General features: G+C 37.5%; 1 protein-coding gene and 1 long non-coding RNA gene across 2 annotated transcripts in view; both read right to left on the bottom strand.

Moving 5' to 3' along the window:
* trabd2b (TraB domain containing 2B) overlaps positions 1-20,676 on the bottom strand; it is a 93,680-nt gene that overhangs the window by 60,034 nt on the left and 12,970 nt on the right. The gene's annotated exons all lie outside the window — the stretch shown is intronic.
* Positions 9,986-17,729, bottom strand: LOC106947858 (uncharacterized). Its single transcript, XR_001425055.1, has 3 exons — positions 17,717-17,729; positions 13,795-13,798; positions 9,986-10,181 (listed from the first exon to the last, which is right to left on the bottom strand). It is a non-coding gene; the product is annotated as an uncharacterized LOC106947858 (long non-coding RNA).

Raw genomic sequence — 20,676 nt, 5'->3', positions numbered from 1 at the left:
ATTTTAAAACATAAAAAGGAATCACTGTTTTCAGTTTAAATACAGCTTTGAAAGTCACATTAATTCTTCAAAATTGACAATCGTCAGAAATTTGATAGAAAAAAAAAGTCTTCCTCTTTGCAAATTTTAAAGAACTCAGAACAAAATGCTTCCCCTCTTAGAAAGCAAGAGGCGGCATTACAGCTCAAACCCAGAGAAATGTTCCTTTTAAATGTCTGTATAGACAAAACAAAACCCAAACACTTAGAAACACAAACTTTCTCCATGCAGTCTAACTTTAATGATATCTTTTGATCAATGACAAACACTTCTGGTCGACTCTCAACTTAAATTTGAGCCAAAAAAGCACAAACAAACATTTTCTCACAGTTTCTCAGACCGTAGGTTTAATAGGCCAAGTGTTACCACAGAGGAAACAAATTCCTTTTTCAAAGTCCTGTGGATTTTCCAAGCTCTTTATCTCATTATTTTCTTGAGATACCATTTGCTTTCTTTTTCTTTTTTACCCACAAAATATGAAATCTATTCATCACATTTACTTAAATTTATACATTATTGATAGCCTTGAGTGAACTGGGAAGCATTTGTTTTCAAGGCCACAAAGCCTTCCATATGTCTCTCACCCCCCTTCCTTACGTGCCAAAACCTCTATTTATTAACACTGAGATCTTGCTAGATTGCTGTTGGTTTAGTACTGGCTTTGACAGTAATTAAGTGGCGAAGTTGAAACTCGAGCGACAACGTGCCAACAGAAATAAGAAGGTGTCACACCAACATGATGTTATTGACCTCACTAAAACAATATCTGTCAAAGTCAGTGAGTGGAACCGAGCCACAAGAAGCAATACCGCAGAATACGAATGAGTGAGTGTCCTCAAGTGTTTATCTATTCTTCTGCATGCGTCAATGCATGCCAGCGACCCAGTAGTTATGGTGTGGTTACGGGTGAGTAGCCGTGGTTTCGATGGCTCCACACATTCACAAACACACATTCAAGGCGATGTGCTGATGGATGTTCAAAACAGCTATGGGTTACACACTAAGAATAAAAAAAAAAAAAAAAGGAACGAATGTACACTTCATGACCCACAAATAAATACCATGTTACCCACAGTCATTGTTGTGAACTGCTATGAAAATAAAAAAACACCAAACTAAACATGCGTCGGTAAACATACATGCAAACACATGCTGAACGGGGCAGATTTTTGAAGAGGACTTGCTTGCTAATGGAGATGTGATTATGGGAAGCTCTGCATCAGCGTTACTGATTGCATTTTCACCAGAAGACTCACAGAAGAGGCTTAGCAATAAACTGTAAATATGGAGATGAGTAGTTTTGATGGCTCATAATATTAGTAATCAAAATCCATGGCTGCAAAAAGGGAATGGTCTGTTTAAATAAAATGAATGGCTCTAAAGTTCAGCTTCTATCATCTCAGCAAACCTTAAACTGTGTGAAAATAAGACTGCTTTACCTCACAATACCAACACCCATACAACAGAACAGACAACAAGACTGTTGTACTGATTTTGCACAAACAACGCAATTTGTTCGCTAATCATCATCATACAGTTCATCCCTGACCTTGTGTATCCACACGCAACAATAGGGTCATCACAACAAACCCCACTCACAACCAGGTGGACCAAAACCCCCAGTATGTAAAATCCATTTTATCTTGCTTAGGATTTAAAAAAAACAACACTATCACAATATACAAAACATGGCCGCAAAGCCACATTAAGTAACTCATCAGTTATCACAACAGAAAAGGAAACAGATTTTCTGTATGTTATTGAAGTTAGGCAAAAGCGGCTTGCAACACACAACCAAACCATCAGCTAATGTGGACCCTAAGATGTCGTGTTTACGAATTGTCTGGCGTCCTTGCCATAGAAGACCACCAACTCAGAGGAACTTTGATTTTTTTTTTTCCTTATAGCCTGCTTTAACAACATTCAACTTATTTCTGAATTTCTAACCACGCCAAAGATTCAAGTTGACTTTACTTGTGTTCGAGTGGTTTGTTCAGTGGTGCTTCCTTTACTTCAGTTTAAAGTTGTGCTGGAGACCACGCTTGTTTCTAAAGCGAAGGCTTACACTATTATTTAAGACGCTCTGTTGATCAATATACGTTTTTTTTTTTTTTTCTGAACAATTATAGGGTAAACTGTTAAAAGAAATTTGAATGTCCACTTTCTGTTAAAGTGGCCCCAGTAATCTTTCTTTGTAGAAATCTAAGAGTTCGCAATTTATGTACAAATTGTTTTTAAAGGAAGATTTAAGTTTAATGAAGAATGCAGTCTGATAATTCAGTCAGAATACATGAGGGGTTTTTTTTGTATTTTTTATCCATTATTGAAGTGTCAAATGACATGTGAAATAAATGTTTCCATGGAGCCTGTAAAGAAAATATTACAGAATCATGTTTAATATGGGTACTACATCATTTGCCTATTATTTCTAAGCTTGGTTTTAGATTTTGTCAGGACAGGCTACTCAAAGAGACACATTTCGCTTTTTTTTTTTTTTTTTTTTTTTTTACATACTTGATAGTAATATAAAGCATGTTTTCACTTGATACCATGTAGTTTACATGCGTGATAGTTTACCCCTCTGGTTGTGGTCCTATACTTACATTATGTAGTGGTCTAATACTAACACAAAAAAACTCCTACAGTCACAGTCAAGCACTGTGCCTAAGGCTCAGTACTTAGGATATCTTCCTATAGGAGACATGAAGACGGAAAGACACTTGATTCAACTTGATTTGAATAAGCAAGTTATTCAAAACTGGTGCAGGTTTTGCATTAACTTGAAAATCCTTTGTTTTTTTTGTTTGTTTTTTTTTTACCTTCATTGACAGTTCTGTCCCTACAGTGCCCTGCCAAACAGAGTGTGTCTCAAGTCTCGTCTTCGAGCCCCTACCCCTCAGTATCTCCACCATACTCCCTGCTTCTACAACTGGATGCTAATAAATCTTAATTAACTCACCAACAGTAAATTAAGCAATAAAAGGCAATCCAAATACTTGCAGCAGATCTATCCTTATTTAACTTTACTGGATTTCAGCTAAGTTTCACATCAGCTTGAAAAATCTCATTTGTAAATCTCTCCATGCTCTTGGTTCGTAGTAATTCCCCTACCGCTTCCACAGTTATATTTTGTTGCAGAACCCTATAATACTGTGTTGTTAAAGTGGAATAATACATGCGAGTAATCACTACAAGTATCGCAGATATTTTTAATGTACTACTTTACAGAGAAAGCTGTACCACAACTACTGAAATACTAAGCATACATTTATCTGTACAATGTTCCGTGAGAAAGTGCAAAAGTTTAAACTAGCAGCAGTTCAGACCAAAGAAGAGAAAAGATGAAATATTTGTATATCTGGGTTGTTGCTGTGCTGAGAGCATGATGGTTTTTGTCAGTTGACACCCCTGCTGGATATTTCCCTTGCTGTTGCCAAGCTGGTGAACAAGGTGTCATGTGTCTGAGTATATATCTTCATCTGCACCGTGTGAGTCAGGAATCGGTGTCTATAACAACGCAATGACACGCAGTCTCACACAAACACACGCATGCATAAATAGAGCCCTAGTATGGGTGACACAGACACATGTTTATCATTGAGGGGATCGGTTGGATTCTTTTCATCTGAAAATGGCTGTCTAGTCCCTGGTTTCCATCTTGATCCCTTGGCTGCCTTTATCTCCCTCTTTGCTGGTTGTCTGTCTCTAAATTTCTCTAAGGCACACTGTCTCTTATTCACATTTTCATCTCTTCTGTCTTTAACCATGACCTCCTGGCCTTCATCTGACTCTACGCCTGTTTTATTCCACCTCATGTCTTTCATTCAGACTCCCTTTGACGATCCTAAGCACCCATCTGCTTTCCATCTGAGCTGAGATTGACGAGTGGAGAAAGCCGGTGGTTAGGGCCTTGACGCAGCTAAGTAAGGTAGGGGGAGCTAAGGGGGACATATACCTTACATTTCCAATCAAGCTCCTAAATATTATTATTGCCGACTGATTGATGTGTATGGAGCATGTGTGATTGTGTACGTAGTTTAATCAGCTGCATGTGTTTATGCTGGCACATTCCTAGCATGCACGCAAGAGAAAACAATAAGACTTATTAAGCCTTATCAAGGATGTTTGCATTCTCATAATAAATGTGCAGAAATATTTGGCACACTCTTAAAAAAAAAAAAACCTCCCACCCGAACACACACACACATGCATGCATGCAACAATGTTCAGTGTGATGAGCTGTCAGTCGCTGTTAGGCTTGGCATTTCTGTTAGCAGGCGGTTTAGATCCCCTTTCAGAGAAGGTGAACCTCGGACCTTTTTCCCTCAGCACTTCCAGAGTGTCAAGAGCTTGTGGAAGCAGGAATGGAGCAAACACAGAGGAAACAGGACAGACAGGAAGTGAGAGCCAAGGAGCTCTCATGATACCAGAAAGTTTATATTTAATCATTTGTTAAAATAGTTTCAATGCCGTGTGAATTCCTACATTTCACAAGGCGCAGCGCCCTTAAAAGTTGAAGCTCTCTGTTCATCTCCAATAACTGGGTCTTTATGTAAACCACAAGATCACCCTTGTGTGTATCAAGAGCCAGCTGTGGTAGAAAAAGAAATCGAGCTTAGGAAAGCAAATTTACCTTATGAATAATGTTACCTTAGATTCGATTACATTCTTTCCAAATGAGGCCCTGGACAATCCATGGCTGATTAAAAGGAATTTATTTGTGTTTCTATGAGAGATGAAGTGAAATGGAGATTTCTTTTTTTTTTTTTTTACAAGACCCAGATCAGCACAACCTCTTGGGTGGGCAATGGTGCCCAACCCAAGCCAGATATCTTTCTAAATGATTTCATCCACAGTCCCTGATGTGCTGTTGACTGCAGCAAATCCAAAATAAGCATTGCATATGTGAGAATATAGCAACAGAGACAGAAATATCCACTATTCCACTAATACTCCGAGTTATTATTTTTATTAGAAACCAAATTCCTCCTATCCAATGTGCCGTCATATCCGTAATTCAAAAACACCACAGGTTGACTCTGAGGCGGACAGGTCAAAAATTCTTGAACACCAGAGGCGTAGCAATCAATCAGCTCATGAGAACTACAAGATTTTTGAAAAAAAAAATTGAGAAGATTTCTTTTTCTTCTTTCCAGAAATACAACAAAGGTTTCACACAAGAACTCACTGGCCACTGGTGTGTGTACTCCACACAACTGTATTCAGGCAAAATACAATGTATTGATACCTTAGTACGACTTTAAGTAGGATATGGCCGTCCTTATCCCATTTTAAAATTGAGCATTTACAAAAATATATTTATGCCCTTTCTAATGGTTCTACATCACAACATGGCACCATTTCAAGAAATGTCTTTTATACAAAATAAAGGACACAAAGTAATTTGATAACTATGTCTGACGTTTACATGGCGATGTAATGCATTAAAATCGGGGTGTTTTTCTGGTTTCAGTAAATTTTATGAGTATTGTAACTAAAAATGGTTTGATCCGTGAAGCAATGCAGTAACAAAAACACTGCCAGAAAACTGCTTAAAAGTAATGGACTACATAAGTACCTATGTAGCTGAGTGTCGGCCAGTCAACCTACAGGTCTTATTGACCTTTTCATGCAATTATCATTCAACAACCAATAACTTTCAAGCCTACCTCAACACATAACTTACATAGTTTAAAATGTAAAACATACAGCATCAGTTCGCCATAATTATCGTGTCTTGAACTAAAACAGCAACTGTGTAGTGTTTTGTGAGATAGACTTATCCTGGTTTGATATCTCCATATATCATTACAAACTAAATTGGAATTCTCATAATTTAATTTATCACTGCATGTGTAGAAGAGCCTTAGTTCCCACAAGGTTTGGGGGTGAATTTAAGTTAAAGTCTCTTGTGCTGTGTCGGGTAACAAGCATGCAACAGGAAAGATGTCATTACAAAATTCCACGTTATGATCAATTCCTTGGAGTGGTGTAGTCTAACCAAAATGTCATGATATGCAAGAAGCCATTTCCTTGCCAAGCACTTAGAATGGCTCATATCAACTTACAAAGTGACAGCGTTAGTAAATTCCAAATAGTTCTACCTACTGGTCGCAATTCATGCAGAAAGTAAAAGCTTCAGGAATGTTTGTGTAAAAGGTCTTTAAAAGATAAACAAAGAAGTAAAATAAAAAAAAAAAAATAAAATAAATAGAGTCATCTGAATCTGGAAAAACTACAGGCATCCTCGCTTTATTGTTTTATGATTTATCAGTTTTTCTATCTGCTTTTTTAACCCTTCTGGGTCCTCCAGTCATTTTTGTACCCCGTCTCCTCTGTTTTTTTTTTGTTTGTTTTTGGGTTTTTTTTCCGAACAATAGTTGGATTGTTGAACAATCCAGTCCCAAACCAGTGTGAGGAAGATTCACAAAAAATCTTTCCTATGCTGTGAAAACTTGTGAAATTCATTCTGAGTGTGTGTTCATCACTCCATTATTGAGCACTTAATGTCTATGCATGCATTTGAGAAGAAAGCCACCGGACTCCCAGAAATATGTTCTTTCTTTGCGGTAATTTCAATTTCAAGAAACCCATCCCGGTTTCATCTAAACTACAGATCATCATAGTTTTAACAGTATATTTATAGTCTGAGCTGTTGTTTTGTATTCATTTTCATAATTTAGCCTACTTTGTCTGATGTTTCTTAGGAATTTCATCTGTTTTATGATAATGTTTTCTAGATTTTCCTACATTTAGTTTTTATTACATAGAAATGTTATTTTTGGTTTTTGTATTCAGTTAACATGGGAATTTGTGATTCAAACCCAGTAAATTTTTGTTGAACATATTTTATATGTTTCTGCTTCCTTTTAAGCTGAACTGAAAACATTCAGAAGATTTACCTTCACTATTGCAGCGAATCAAAATGGCGGCGGGATTGGTTGCACAGTTCCCTGCAGTTTGATAGGTTTGGTTGTGACATTGTTTAATTGACATAGCTGCTTATAATTTGATCCATACTTATTTTCCCAGAATCTAATCTTGACATTTTATTTAGTAAATGAAGAAAATTGTGTTTGAAAACTAGAGCAACACTTTCTCTTTTATACTTTGATTTGTTGTAGGAAAAAGTGTCATAGAGGGCCAAGAACTGATCAAACAGGAGTTAGGTTCACATCAAGATAAAAAACAGTAAATGTCTCTTCTAACCACTACAGTAATGCTGTTCAAATTTGTTAGAACTGCTATTGATATTGGATCTTGCATTTTACTTTTGTTGGATGAAGATTTTTACCAGCAAATTATTGAAAATTAAGAGAGCGTATCATCAGTAGCCAGCTGGACAGTCACGTATGGATAGAAGAACAATAAAGATAATTGCTGCTGTGATTTCAGCATAACAGATTTGATTTTTTTGTCAGTCTCGAACTAAATAACAAGTTTGAGCAAAAACACACAGAGACAGCCAAGAGAAATGAGGCTGAAGTCAAAGAAAAATCACAATGTTAAATATACAATCACTGATAGCAATAAACCCAAACAGTATTTAAGTCATGCAGCCATGTAGAGCCAGCAGTATGGTCAGCTGAAACCTCTTGTTCAAACATTGTTGCTACTCTGCTACTCTCACCCTCTTTCCATCTTTTCAGTTCCTCCCCATATCACTTTATCCATGCGAGCATCCCACAAAATACCCTGGTTGTTAGCAGGCATTAAAAAGCAATTCACACTACGACTGAAGTGCTTCAACTGGCTCGACACCATGGCTCTGTAAAGAGGTTTTAAGGGGTCCTAAACCCGTCGTCTTTCGTCTCCTGATTCTCTTCCTATGAGTCTGCCAACCAGTCTTCTCTCCGCATTTCTGCAGGCCTGTGTAATCCTCTCTGTATGCTTTTTTTTTTTTATTTTTTATTTTTATAAAACTCTAGCGTTCTGGACACATATTCACCTCTAATGAATTAAGTTGTATAGAGTTAAATCTCTGTTTCTGAGAACTACTCATAATATGTGGTGCATCCCAGCTCAGTGTGATTAAATTGCATTAAATAATTCCTTTGCATTTCTTGTTTTGCCCCAGAAAAAGCATGTTTGATATGCAAATGAATGTATTTCAAATGCTACCAAAGATGTAAAACCAGTGGAACCAAGCTCTCATCAATAAAGGTTTACTTAACTGGAACCTATTTATCAGGAGGAAAAGCACAGGAAAACTCAAATTTTAAGTGACAAACCTTTCATATACCAAACAAACCCCTGACAACCTAAAAAAGAAGAGTACATTTGTAATTGGATGCTGCCAGTTGCAACAGTTGTACTTTCTTTTTTTAGATGGGGTGAAAAAAAATAAATGTTGCAGTATAAATGTTGCATGTATACATGTCAGTCAAAGTAGATCTTTGGCAGAATCTAAGGAATAACAGACAACAATAAGAAAAGAGTAGAGTAGATTTTATCACATGCTTTATATGTAAAAATTGCTTTATTCAATGCTTTTTTTATGAACTTCCATTCTGTCTTTTAGGAAATACAAGCAATCGTTAGACTTTTCTTTTAATTATCCTATATACTTCTACAATAAGCAGTATATTTTGGGTGTATATAAACAATTTTTATTGAGTCTGCTCTCAGCTGTGCTTCATGTGACCTCAGCTGCATCAATAAGATCAATTCAGATAAAGCTGAAATAATCGCAAATTGTATTTTATATTGCAAATTCTTAATCAGCATCTCTTAATTGTCTCTGGATTTTAATGAAATATGGTTTTCTAGCAGTATTCCAGTTCTTTGCATCTGTGTTTTAACCCTCTGATGAGTAAGTGGGTCATTTTTGACCCGGTGAGGTCATCTTTTTGCAATATCTTTGTAATGAAAAGTTTTCATAACTTCATATTCCAGGTATTCCTCAAGAAACATGTTACTGATATCATGCAGTTCAAATTTTTAATTTACCTTTTATACATTTTAAGAAATAGCATGTTTTATGTTACTACCCTATTCTTCCGTGAGTGGGTCCAAAATGACCGGCATTCATTTCCTATGGAATTTAATGGGAATCTTTGTTTCTTACCAACTGTGACTGTAAGGAAAACATTTTTTTTGTGAACCAAACACACTGAGACCTAAGTGTCACCCCTGAATAATATTATTTTACACAGCAAGAATTCTTACATTTAGGTATTATCTTTATTTTTTTATCTCACAAATGTGTTTGTGTGTCAATCGTGAGTACTGTGACAGCGTTATTGTCACAAATCAACATATTAGTCTTCTTCAAAGTTAGCTAACACTAGTTATCTAACCAACTAGCTAACATTACCACCTATTCTTTATTGTGCATGTGTATTATTTGTGTGTGTGTGTCTCTTTGTGTGTCTGACACCCTGGATGAGAAAACCAAGAGAGAGAGAGAGTTGAATGACATACAAAACCTGTTGATCAATGTGTTCAAGGTTCTTTCTTTTATCATCTCAATAAATAAAATAAAAATTCATAGCTATGGAAATAAATGCATAAATAAATGAGCCAGAAAAGTATAGAGTGCCTTCTTTGGGTCGGGGAGGATGTAGTGCCCCAAGTGGACGAGTTCAAGTATCTCAGGATCTTGTTCACCAATGAGGGAAAAATGGAGCAGGAGAACGACAGGCGGATTGGTGCAGCATCTGCAGTGAAGCGGCCGTACTGATCTGTCGTGGTGAAGAGAGAGCTGAGCCAAAAAGCAAAGTTCTTGATTTACTGGTTGATCTAAGTTCCTATCCTCGTCTATGGTCATGAGCTTTGGGTCATGACCGAAAGAACGAGGTCACGGATACAAGCGGCCAAAATTAGTTTTCCCTGTAGGGTGTCTGGGCTCTCCCTTAGAGATAGGGTGAGAAGGTCAGATATCCAGGAGAGACTCAGAGTAGAGCCGCTGCTCCTTCATGTCGAGAGGAGCTAGTTGAGGTGACTCTGCATCTGGTCAGGATGCCTCCTGGACGCCTCCCTGGTGAGGTGTTCCGGGTACGTCCCACCAGGAGGAGGCCTGGGGAAGACCTAGGACACGCTGACAATGTTTCTCAGCTGGTCTGGGAATGCCATGGGTTCCCCCAGAGGAGCTGGAACAAGTGGCTGGGGAGAGCAAACTCTGAGCCTCCTTACTTAGACTGCTGACCCCACGCCCCGACGGAAGGAAGGAAGGAAGGAAGGAAGGTAGATAGATAGATAGATAGATAGATAGATAGATAGATAGATAGATAGATAGATAGATAGATAGATAGATAGATAGATAGATAGATAGATGGATGGATGGATGGATGGATGGATGGATGGATGGATGGATGGATGGATGGATCACACACTCACATGTGTGATACACATAGCATAATAGAATAGAGACACTAATGTTAGCTAGCTTGGTTAGCTAGGTAGTTTCAAGAAACGTGCTCTTTCGCAGCCCCCCCACAGTGCCCACACACACATAATGGATGTTAACATTGTCCATTATTGACATTTCATAATTGTTGTTGTAAAATTGCTGCTGTTGTCATTTTGTTTTAAAAATGTTTTACAAATTGTTCTAAAAACATTTAAAAATGTGAAAAATGAAAATATTTCAAACATGAAATAACTCTTGTGTGAAATAAAACATAGTGAAAAGTGTTATACAAAACATTATTTTGAATCAAAATGACAAAAGAAGCATAAAGACACATTGATTGTAACCCGGGTCAAAAAGGACCCACTCACGGAAGACTGTATAGTCAGTCACTCATGCATCAAGGGTTAATAACCTTCTATTTTTTTTTTACTTTACTGTAATTTAACTTTACTCTTATGAATACACTACAAGACATCCCATTTGTTTTTAGTTGTAACCCAGAATCAAAATAATAATTTCAATATTTCCAAGACATTTAAATTGTGACTTATTTATACACAAATAAGTCAGGTTGTCATCAGCAGAAAGCAGGCGGTTTGGCACAGAGTTGGAGCATCAGAAAGCAATAACTGAATTTGCTTACACACCTACTTTCCTCAGCCAAGTCAAACTTAAGTGTGAATGGCCCCGTATAGTGTGTCCATGACATTTCTTTATAGCTGTTATTTTCTTTGCTGGTCTCTAATTGTCTGTCTCCAGAGTTAAGTTCCAGGAATGCTCACTTTGTGGAAGTCTTTCTTTTTCCCAGAACTAATCGTACCTGGGAATATTTCAGATCTTAGCCTGAAAAAAAGTTTCTAAAGCCACTACTTTCACAATGTAGCCGATGGACTAAATTTTTAATCAGAGTATAAATGTAAATGATATTTTCAATTTTTTTTTTTTTTTTTTTTTATTCTTGGAAAGGAAGTTTTATTTGGAAGTTTTGAAGGAAAACCTGCAATTGTAGCTGGGCAGAGGTATAAATATTATAATAAAATTAACAGTGAACCTTTTGATGATTTGTGGGATTTGAGCATTTTTATAATTATTTATTGCAATAAATCATCAAAGTGCTTAACAACCAGCAGAAAGTAGGTTGGAACAAAATCAAATTACATGGGTATAAATCGGTGGTAGCAACGGGTGGAAAAGGAGCTTGACCCAGAACTCTTTAGGTCTTTGTTGCATCCACAGCTCTTTACATTTGTTCAGAATGTTGTTTTTGTGGTGTAACTTTGGTTTTGAGGTCCATATCAAAACCCTAACTTCACATCATATGCTATATAAGCAGACTAGCAAAGATTGGAGCAAGTTTATGCAAGAGTGTTTGCATTGGACATGTAGTGCATATGTAATGGTGCATAAACAGACCTCTACTACTCTACCACATTCCTCAAGTGTCCAGGACAGCAAATTTATCAATGACAAAGTCAACTGTCCCACCTGTTCACTATTAATACAGGCTTTACTCCATCAAACAATTTCCCACACTATCCCCACATCTGTGAATCACACAACACACACATTCACCTCAAGCTGACATGTTTCCTTGCTAATCTGTTTGCACAACTCTGGTGTGACCACAGGCCAATTACACATGGTCACATGAAGCACACCCACAAGACAGAATGAAAAAGAAAAATGAGTAAAGAGCCACCCACTGAGATCCCCCCTCCCCTCTTTTCACAATTTCTTCCCCTTCTCACCCTGGTTTTCCTTTCCCTGAACCTATCTCCACCTCCCATGATGCCTCTGCTCCTGGCTCCTTCACGTATCCCACACAGTTTGCGGGTGTAGTTACAGCTCCTCATCTTTTAGGATGTCCCTTAACTACAGCACTCCTATGTCCTCCTGAGGACCTCAGCATTACTATGACTCACAAAGTAAATTCTTTCTTCTTTTTTTTTTTTTTTTACGTTCTGTACACTCTACCATGTGGTTAATATTATATTTAAACAGTTCCAGTGGATGCCAAGAGAATGTATGCCTTGGGAAAAGTGGAGGAATTGTGCTAGAAAAATTGCTCTGGTGAATGACAAGTTAAATTGAGCATGATTAGAGATGGGGGAAAAATCAGGACAAGAAAAGAAGGGGAAACCTTCACAGCAGCCTCTCCGTTTTTGTTGTCCTTCTTTATTTCAGCACACAGAAAACTGTTGAGAAGGGGGAATGAAAGTTTTCTGGTAAAATTGTTGATTTGGCTCACCAGTTTCACCAAATTAAGCTACCATATTTTCCAGAATTTTTTTCATAGTTTGGTTGGTACAACTTTTTCCTGTTTTTCTATGTTTTTTGTTTGTTTTTTTGACTGATGTGCTAAATGTTAATTCATACTGACAGACATGACCCAAGGAGTTACCAAGGAGCAATGCGACCACCTCTCTATCACCACGGATTTATACTGCATGCGTCTCCGCTGCACAGCCCACTTCACCAGTGGAGCAGAGTCGCAAACAGACCTCCAAGTCCAAGACAACAGTTTCCATGAGTTTTTTTGAAAAGCAGGTAACTGAACATAAAGTTTCATCAGATTACATTGTCAACAGTGATGGGGTGCAATTTCTAAACTAATTCAACTGATAATTCAGTGTGACATATGTGTTTTTGTCATGACACATTTTTTGAGATATGCGACTTACACTCTGGAATGACTGTCTGGAAAATACACTATTGTTTTTTTTTTTGTTGTTGATTTTTTTGTTTGTTTTTTTCATTTGGTTGTGCTTCCCTTGCTTCTTACCCATGTTCCTTAGTCTTGGTTTCAAAATGTCCTTACTTTCTAAACACTGGCAGTAGATGGACATTAAAGCAAACACAGGGAGTTTCAGGCAGCAGGAAATATGTTACTTTCACTATTGTCATGGTGCTGTATACCCACTTTAAAAAATATTTGGCTATAATCCTCCTCTGAGGTGTTCACTAAGCCTCTTATCTCATTAAAGCCAAATAGGCAATGACTTATTGACGTAGGTCTGTTTTATTAGGAAGGACTAAAATGTCATGTTCAACTGCAGAGCAGGGAGGGGTTGAACATACTGGGCCTCAGCCAAAGGAGTGGGGTCACCCAGAGGGCAAGTGCAAAACCGTCTCCCTCTACAGGCAAACTAAGCTCTTCAAACTCTAGTTTGGAAGGTGAAACAGAGGCCACTAATCCATAGAAAAGAAACACCATCTTAAAAGAAATATATGGATTAGGAATTAAGCATCTGTAGGGAAAATGTAGGCAACATTATAGTTAGACAGGTTCCAAACTACTTATTGGGATTCATTTATTTTAATTTTTAGTTCCTTTAGGTTTCTGCTTGCTCGCTACAATCATCCCAAACTTCATACTTCTGTTATGTGTTACGGTTGACAACCTGGCTACACTTTACGAAAACAGTTTTAACTCAGAACAAGTTTGTAAGGGAGGATGAATGTCTGGCTGAAGCCTGGCATTTTTCACATGAAGTTCAGCTTAACTCGTAAAGTTCTGTGTTTACACTTTCTTTTATCTCTGATGTAATCTATCCATGCAAAAATGTTGTTTGTACCGATACGATAACATTAGACAGTTTGTTAATAGTACTGGAGCCTTCCTTCAGCTTCTCTGCCTGCCTTTTTCCCCCCATCGACCTACCTGCGCCTTGGCTGCCTGTCTGTCTGATTGTGGGTCACTTTTCTCATTTATCTATTGACCCACTGACCCTCAACACTCCGGCTTCAGTTAAGAAGTTTTCTTTAAAGGAGAGGTGTGCAAAGGGAGTCACTAAACCTGCTTATAATGCAGATAACACAAGAAGATTTATGTGTTCTGCAGTAAAGTTTATGAGCGGAGCTTTGTTTGAAGTCCTCTTTTTTTTTTACTTCTTTGGGGAGAAAAGGTAAAAGAACTCTTTATAAGTTCAAAAGTATTGGAGAAAATATCAAAAGTTTGCCTCCACTACTTCAACAATCCCAACGTATGCAATTGCAATTACAAGACATTTGGGGAATGTATATTCCAGTGTAGCACGTCTAGAAACTGAAGTGTTTTCCAATCCATCTGTGCAAAATAGCTTAAGGTAGGTCAAAATGAAAGCAGCAATTCAAAGTTAGGTCTGCATCTGAAAAGTATTCAAGTCTTTAATTTTTTCCACATTTTATGCTACATCCTTATTCCAAATTGGATTAAATTAATTTGTGTAAAGAATTTTAAGTTCCTCAAAATTATTCATAAAAGTACACCATTGCAACAATGTGGGAAAGTTTTTGGTAATTTTTGCAACTGTATTAAAAACTGAAAAATATGTCCCAGTCTGTGGTCAAGAGTGCTGTGGAGCAGGTTTTCATCCAGGACATCTCTGCACATTGGTCTTTTTTTCCCTCTATCCTGACTACCCTGCCAGTTACTGTGGCTGTAAGACGTCCCTCTAGCATGATGCTGTCACCACCATGCTTCACTGTATGGATGGTATTGGCCTGGTAATGAGCTGGGCCTCATTTCTTCCAAACATGAGTCATGGAATCCAGGTGCTCAATGGAAACAATTCAGTTTTGAGATTCATGCCAAAGGCTGCAAATACGATTTCTTGATTTTCTATTTTTAATAAGTTTTCAAACATCTAAAAGAGATCCACACTGTCGTGATGGAAAATGTGTGTGTAGAATTTTGAGAGAAAAGGTTAACTTAACAAAATTTGAAATGAAGCTGTAACATAAGAAAATGTAAAAAAAAAAAAAACTGAAGGGTTGTGAATGCTTTCTGGATGTACTGCATACTTTAATCTAAACTATTCCATATGTGGTTGTACTTTAAGATTGATGTCCTTTTAGAAGCTGAACCTCTCCTCTTTCCTGAAGTCTTTTGAAGCCTTTAATATGATTTTTTTTTCAGGATTACCTTGTATTTAGCTCCATTCATCTTCTTATAAACACTGACCCACTTCTGTAACTACTCGAGAAAGGCTTTCCCACAGCATGACACCACCATCTCCGTGTATAACCTTAGGCATAATGAAACCTCAGATAAATGTGGATTTATAATGCACCCCCAGTAAATATGTACCCATTATAGTCAATGAGAGCATTTACACTGCGCCACACTTCCACAAAGCCTTAAGCCAAAATTAATACCAATCCAATTTTTGCCGGGTGCCACTGCAACCGTAGAGCATCTCACCACTCCAGCAGGAAACTGCATGAGCACAACATCGACATTTTCAAAATATTTCACCAAGACAAGCTATATTTGCTCAAAATATCTCAATGAAAATGTGTGTATATTTATACAAATATGCTGTCTGCATGTAGTTATGGCTATGAAATCACACAAAATGTGTTGCTGTAATACTGACACCAATTAAGTCAAGTTTCTCTCTCAAGTCACAGAAAGAGCGAGGTGAATTGAGAGAGCAGTGAAGGGAAAATGACTAATTTTGGAAGTTGATAACTACTCCCCACGCATGCTTCTTGCAGTTCACAGCAAAGCAGAGCGGATAACGGACCTAAGCAGAAGAAACATGCAGCGGAGCAGTGTAAAGTATGTATTCGCCATACATAATTTACAAAATACAAAGCATTTTGAATGTAGACAAAAGGTCTCATTCATTCACCTTCATTCACAAGTTCCTACATGTTTTTTTTTGTTTTGTTTTTTTTTGCCAAATCAAAAATTACTTTCTTTCAAGTAGCTTTAATTTATTTATTTATTTTTTTTTGCTAATTCACTAAATTCAGAAGGCAATTTGTTGCACTGTGTTTTATTTAGATACATGAGATAAAAGATTGAAAACTAATCCAAGCCATATTTTATGACACTTATTTGTATAAGTAAAATAATAAAAACAATGTATTATTTTCTTTATGCTTCACAAATATGCTCTGCTTTGCATTTGTCATATAAAACCCCAATAAACGTCACTGAAGTTTGTACTTGCAGTACGACAAAATGTACGAGATAATACTTTTATAAGAACAGAAACAAGTTTGATCTTATAGTTTCATTTTAGTCTATGTCCCACCACCATTTCTGTGGTGGGGTGTAGACAGGGAAGAGGTACGGGAGCAGAGTGTGAGGAAAGACAAAGTGCTCCACTGGGTTGTATGTAATGAGAAATGGACGGAGGGGGGCTGAAGAGAAGCACAGGTCACATTAAAAGCAGGTTCAGCGGGAGGTTTTAGCTAATGCTATTTAATCCTAAAAAAGCCTGGAGCTCACAACGCACAACATACATGCGGTTCTCTATTTTGGATTGTTGGACCGCGGTGCATGTGTGGCTACAATCACAGACAGACCAGGAAACTGAGTTAATCACGGACCAAGCATACAACATGGAAAGTTGCATACCATGGCGTGCTGACGATCCTGTTTCTATGCTCACTTACTCTGACTCATAATGATCCCTGTATAGTTAAATGTCAAGTGGAGCTCTATTGTTTGTTCACAAGAGTGCAAAGTGTTTCCAACAATCAACCTAATGTTCTTTTCAAAACACGCAGAAATAAACATTCCAAAATTAATGACTAATTGATTTTTAGGCTGTTTTTTATTGTTATAAATCCTTTTAACTTGCCCATGATTTTTTTTTTTTTTTTTTTTTGCGACAGCGAACAGAGGAAGTGCTAAAACTGGCAATTATATTGACTTACACAGTCAACAAAGAGGGAGTTCAGGGTGGGTTCATGGGTCAACCAAACACTGGACTTTAACATTTACAAACAGTTGCTTCCTGTTTTCGATGAACACAGTGTAACCCTAACAAAACACAAAGTGATTATGAAAATTGCTTGATTCTTCAACTTAAACCTAATGAAACTTTTTAATTTCTGTTACATAGATTACTAAAAATTTTACTCAAGTAAAAATCCCACTACTTCAACATATTTTTCTCAACTAAAAGTAAAGAGGACCAAAAATTATGTGGTAAAACTGTACTTAATTACAGATTATAACATCTGATTTTACATTTAAAAATGACATAAGACAGACAAAAATTATAAATAATTTCTGGTATTGTACTAAAATAAAACTAATAACATAAATAAATACAAATTAAATTCAGGCAGAAAAAAAAACCTTTTAGAACAGGTTAAGGAACATTTAGTGACAATCCTGCTTACTGTGTATTTATGTGATCTCCAAATTACCCAGCACGGTCAACAGATATGTTATAACATTAAACAATACAGGTTGTGTACAAACAAGAAGTCTTGATTTATATGGCATCAAGATGAGTAAGTAAATTTTACATTCCTGACCTAAAAACAGCCCTAACAGGTCAAAATCCTCAAAAATGTGAGCTACACTCATTCATGCACAACTGGTAATGTAGCTCTTCAAGCCAAGAAATCATCAGGATAGGTCACAACGACAAAGTTCATCATGCTCTCAAAGTCGTTTTAGCATGTTTATTTCTAATGAAGGAGATTTTGTGGAACAACTTGTTTAACTCCTTTCAATAGTCTTACATTCAAAAGTTCATGTAGTTTTCTTATGTGTTGTGTCTGGATATGCAACTTTTCTGTGATGTCACCATCTTGTTTTGTTTATTTATTTATTTTTTGTTCATAAGAAGGATTTACTGATAGATAGTCTCTGAATGTCCCGAAATGACCACACACTTATTGGCAAACTTAATTAGTTTGCTGATGTTTCACTTTCTCAATCCCACAACCCCACAGGTGAATAAATCATCTGCATGGTGTGGTATGAGATTAGGATATTGTCTTATTGGATCATTGCAGTGATGTGTCAGTCACAGTTGCATCATTTCTGCAGGAGTGAGGAACATGCAGTATGTGTGTAACGTGGGAAAGCTCCGGCAATCATGAGATGGAATTTTTTATGTCCTAAAAATCTGTGACATGCTGGGAATGAAATTGTGAATGCTACAGTGTACAGTTTGAAGCAAGGTGATTCAAAAGTGTTATTTTTCTATGGAATGCAACAGTGCAGGATACTACGTGTAGCTAGCGGAGCATCAAATTTTATATTAGATAAACAGATAAAGACAAATCATTTCCTGCTTGATCAGCCCTGAACAAAGAAGTCAGATTTTCAAAAATCTTTTTTTTTTCCTTTAAATCAGTGAATGTACCATAAATTAGAATAGCATGACATGCAAAGGACCCTTTAAATGGCATCTGTCTATAAGCTGTCATTGTAAATAAATAAATGAGATATATTTTTCCTACATTATAGGAAGAAAAGGAAACACCAGGGTCTTGTGGTATGTATGTAAAGGTAGAGCTACGAAGTCGGACGATGGACTAAAAAAGGATTGGGGTCAAAATGTGTGAATTTTCTTGAGATTGGTGAGCCTTATCAGAAGCTCACTTTCCAGTGTACTGAAAATATGGTGGAGTCAAGAAAGGTGAGGAAATGCTACATAAATAGAATGGGTTATTTATCTATTTAGTAGATATCAGTCAGAAATCAGTCAGAAATCAAAAAGGCTACTATAACGAACTAAAACAAAATTTTGCATCGAGTCTGATGCCGTTTCCTGAATTTTTTTTTGGAGAGAAGACATGTATCCTTAATTCTCTACACTCCTGGCCTCAAACAAAAGATGATCCTTGTCTTTTGGGAATGTCCCAAAAGACAACATGCCAGAGGGGCCATGTAAGTCTCTGAGGAAATCAGTCAGTCACATTCTTGTCTGTGATCAATCAGCCTCTGGCCCCAGCCAAACCCAGGTCAGACCAACCCATCTTTAAAACTACCTGTCCTTGGCACAAAAAATAACCTCCTGCTCTGTCTAATGTCTAGCCGTCTCTCTTTTTTTGAGCAAATACTGTAACTGGGGGGGGGGAAGAACATAAACAAGACCACCAGCCAACAACAAAACAATTCAACCACACTTTATTGCAATTTCCTCCTTTTCCCTAAGGTTGACACAATAATTACATAGAAACCGACTACTGTGTAGGTGTGCTTGGCAGCTCTGTTTCTCATTGAAGGGAAGAATTGTGTATAAAAATGATGAGAGATGTGAGGTTGTTACAATTTAAGCAGGTAGGAACATTTGTTTTCTCTGTGGGCGAAGAAAAGAGGAATGAAAGAGTACTTTAGTCTGCCATGCTTAACTCCCAGTCTCAGCAGCACTCGGCTCACACTGGGGAGAAGAAATGTCGGAACATAACCAACAAATTAGTCAAAGTCCAAGTCCAATTTATATCTACAACCTACGTAAAAAAGAAAGTCCAAAACAATTAAGTGCTTAACGATGATAAAATATGTACAAGACATAAAACTAACACAAAATAGACATAAAGGGTGTCACAAAGGAGAAAAAAAAAACTAACGTGGAATAAACACACTGTGCTGAAGGCCACTTGAACACAGGCTGCTAAAATATACAGTGAAAGTGCCTGTCTAATATTTTAACTGGTGCCGAAGTTTAGGACCTGAAAAAGCGCAATGTCTCTGGACAGATATGCTTATGTGTGAGTGTTCCAGTTAAAAGGACACAGGTAGAAGAAATCATATCAAACTAGAGGAGGGGTCTCCCACTCTAGTCCTCAAGCTTTGTGTCCTACAACTTTTAGAGATGTTCCTGGTCCAACAGACTTTGTCCAAATGGTTGAATTACCTTCTTAGCACGCAGTCACATTCTCCAGAGTCCCGCTAATAATCTGATCATTTTGACGTTGAAGCAGAGACACATCCTAAAAGTTGCAGGACACTGACCCTAGAGGGCAGGAGCTGAATACCCCTGAGCTATAGACTCATAAAGGTGGTCTTAATGCCCCTGCATACGCACAACCGCTGCACACACTTGAGGCGCATTCAATGCAGACTCGAGGCAGACGTTCGCGTACAGATAATTTGGACGACCGTGTTCTTGGTGTCGCAAGGTAACTGCTCGGCGGGAAACGGTGTTCACATCGAACTGTATGTGACACCGAGCTGAAAAGGTTGAGTCAGGGCAACCAGTGGAAGGGATGCATATCAGCAAGACTGCCACTTTGTGTTGCACTAACAGTTGTGCAGTGGCTTCACTGGCAGAGAAGAAACACAGCTAGGCGTCCATCTAGATCATCAAACCCGCAAGTACCCATTGGGATTGAGGGAAATTAAGGAATTTGTCAGGAGACATGTATGCAATCGGTAATACACACAGAACACCAGAGTATATTGAAGTCTTTACTGAACCTAGCATAAAACGCTTTGCAGTGTCGGAGGCAAGACATGATAAAAACTTGTATTATACTCTTTAGATCTCACCTCAAAGGAATTGGCATAAGTTTTACTGTCCATAATAAATGAAAGGGTTTTT

Source organism: Poecilia latipinna, unplaced genomic scaffold (genome assembly GCF_001443285.1).
Source record: "Poecilia latipinna isolate Pla-1442-1.1 unplaced genomic scaffold, P_latipinna-1.0 Scaffold258, whole genome shotgun sequence".
Classification (NCBI taxonomy): domain Eukaryota; kingdom Metazoa; phylum Chordata; class Actinopteri; order Cyprinodontiformes; family Poeciliidae; genus Poecilia; species Poecilia latipinna.
Note: the sequence above shows the minus strand (reverse complement) of the source record. Positions and strands in the feature narration are given on the sequence as shown.